Source organism: Euprymna scolopes, chromosome 28 (assembly GCF_053919585.1).
Source record: "Euprymna scolopes isolate OS-2025 chromosome 28, ASM5391958v1, whole genome shotgun sequence".
In the NCBI taxonomy this organism is placed as follows: domain Eukaryota; kingdom Metazoa; phylum Mollusca; class Cephalopoda; order Sepiida; family Sepiolidae; genus Euprymna; species Euprymna scolopes.
The window spans coordinates 84,097,897-84,100,615 of record NC_136509.1 but is presented as its reverse complement, the minus strand read 5'-3'; the positions used below and the strand labels follow the sequence as shown (position 1 = coordinate 84,100,615).

The 2,719-nt window shown below is 39.8% G+C and overlaps 1 protein-coding gene across 13 annotated transcripts in view; it reads right to left on the bottom strand.

The window, feature by feature from the left end:
• LOC145249706 (filamin-A-like) overlaps positions 1 to 2,182 on the bottom strand; it is a 302,081-nt gene extending 299,899 nt beyond the window's left edge. For all 13 annotated transcript variants that reach the window (XM_080111571.1, XM_080111574.1, XM_080111573.1 and 10 more), the window contains exon 1: positions 1,367 to 2,182. The gene's annotated coding sequence lies outside the window, so the exon portion shown is untranslated. The remainder of the gene's footprint in view (positions 1 to 1,366) is intronic.
• Between the last annotated feature and the right edge of the window lie 537 nt (positions 2,183 to 2,719).

The window sequence follows — 2,719 nt, the reverse complement described above, 5'->3', positions numbered from 1 at the left end:
AAATCGTATACAAGAAACAACAAAACAAGCAACATCAAACAAAACAAAAAACCCCAAAAAACAAAAAAAACATTTATAAACAAGTCATAAACAAGTAAGTAAAAAGGGGCAGTGGGCGTGGCAAATTGGTATAATTAATATTTTCGAGCTATTATAGCTACCGCAGTGTCCTATCCCTGTCCTTGTTTTACAACTATTTTAATGCCCCAAATAACTTCTACTCCCTCGACGTAAATACTCCCGACGAGCTCGACAAGCACCAAAATTCCACCCCTTCAGTACAGTGGTCCCCAGACGCTGGAAAGCCTTCTACTCTAATAGTTTCTTCTATCAAACTGCTAGACTGTGGACTTCCCTAGCTGCTTCCTGCCTCCCTGATTATACTAAACGTACAGAGATTTAAATGTAAAGTGAACAAACATCTTGCTGCTCAACTCCTTACTTAGAGTGCCGCTATGGACATGGTCCCTAATTCGCAGTAGTTCCTTACATTTCAGTGGCAATTTGCCTTGTTTGATGTCTGTGTGTGTGTGTGTGTGTTTGTGTGTGCGCGCGCTCGTGCGTAATGGATCGCCCCTTATCAAGGCCAAAAGTCATTCGTAGATAAGGGGCAATGAGATAGACGCGTTATCAGTTGAATGCTCGAGAATATGATCGCTTACAAAAGCTAAAACTAAATAGCAATGGTGACTACAATAGCCCGTTTCCAATCTGATTGTAATATTAAATATAGTCCTCATTAACTAAACAACAAAGCCCAAGTCCTAGGTAACAATGTTTCGACCCGGACTTAGAGTTAGTGGTTGGGTTAATGAGTCGTATATTTTCTTGTTTACAAAAAGATACGCAAAACAGACCCCCCCCCAAACTGACTGACTGTAGACGGACAGGGAGGGGGGACGATATTATATATGTTCATTTTATATTCATCCATACGTGTGTATGTGTGTGTGTGTGTGTGTGTGTGTGTGTGTGAGTCATTGGGAAGGGGTTTGAGCTAAGCGCTCTATTATTAATAAAATTTCAAAAAATAACAGCGTAATATTCATTCATATGTGCTATAGTAGAGCAGCAAAACATCGGTGCCGTCGGTTTCAAATGCAAACAAATAAGACTAATATCTGGTCGCATTTGTTGGACACTCTTCAGCCTCTGTTTATGTCTGTTTTCCGGAGGGGTGTATGTTATCTGAGACTGAAGAAAGTCTTGGATTAGAAACGGGCTCTACCGATGTTTTTTTTTTCCTGATCTTTTGTAACACACACACACACACACACACACACACACACACACACACATCTCTGTATAATGGCAATTAGACATTACAAGAATTCAGACAAGGATGGATATAAGTTTGTATACTTACCTCAGCAAAGTCGAAGTTTGTTTTTTAAATTCTTGTAACGGCTAGTCGAGCCGGAAAAAAGGGAGTGAATGTTGCCTCTTGCCGGCTATTCAGTCATCAAGTCGTATTTAGTTACAGCGATGTTTGTAATAGTTTTGGTCTGAGAGCGTGGCACGCCTAAGTGGTCTGGGTCGTAGATTAAGCAACACTTGTATTTTCTTGTATTTTCAAAATGTCGAAAAGAGGCAAAAAAAATAAATAAATAAAAATGAAGACCTTGCTGGGTTTAGAATAAACCGTCCGTTGTTTGGCTTTGTTGGGATGAATAAAAGTAGCTCCGACAAGTTCCGTTTATAACTATATATGTGAATATGTATATATATATATATATGCGTATGTATACTGTTTTTTTGATAACGTCTAGCTCAATCAAACATGTGTCTATTTAGTTTAGACGTACGAAAACTTTTTCTCTCTTTTTTGTCTTTAGCTTTTTTTTTTTTTTTTTTGGATTCGTTTTAAGTATTCGTTTTGTTGTGTTATCGAAAAAAACGTTGAAAGAGTTAGACTCGAAAGAGTCGGTGATATTTAGCACAGAACACGAAGAAGCTATTTTTTGTTTCTCAGAATGCTAGGGTTAGTCTAGGTGCCATCGACTTTTTATTTATATCAAGACCGAAACCATTTGGGCTATTTTTGGGAGACCGGAAGTGATGCGTCTGCCGCTTCTGATTGGTTCGTTTAGCAGCTGGCTGAATGGAAAGGTCCAGAAGACGTGCGTATTGCACATCGCTATGTTGTGAGCCAATGTGAGTCAGGCATACCTTCTCTTGGACTGACATAAACGGGCAAGCTGGTGTGCATGCAAAATATGAGGAAATGAAGTAAGCGGGCGACAAACAGAAAGAAAGAGAGAGGGAGAGAGAGGGGGGGGGAGACAGAGACAGAAAACGGAGATGAATTAAAAAGAAAAGACACAGAGAACGTAACTGATGGAATGCGAAGAAATGTTAACGGAGTTCAGATGAAAGACAAAGATGAAAGAGATAAACATATAATGAGAAGAGCGGAGCGGAAAGGAATAGATAGATAGATAGATAGATAGATAGATGGATAGATAGATAGATAGATAGATAGATATTCAGGGTGGAACGATAAAAATGTCCTCTCCAAAGAAAACAACACAACAGCTTTATTGAAAAAAAAATCAATTCAGGTAACTTGATTATGAAGTAGAGCTGGCATATATTCAATGTAGCCGCCTCCAGCCTCAATCACCACCTCGACGCGAGTCCAGAACTGGGAGCATGCCTATTCCACAAGCACCGGCGAGAGCTCGGCGAATATTCAGCAGATGGCGGCGATCAGGCTAAC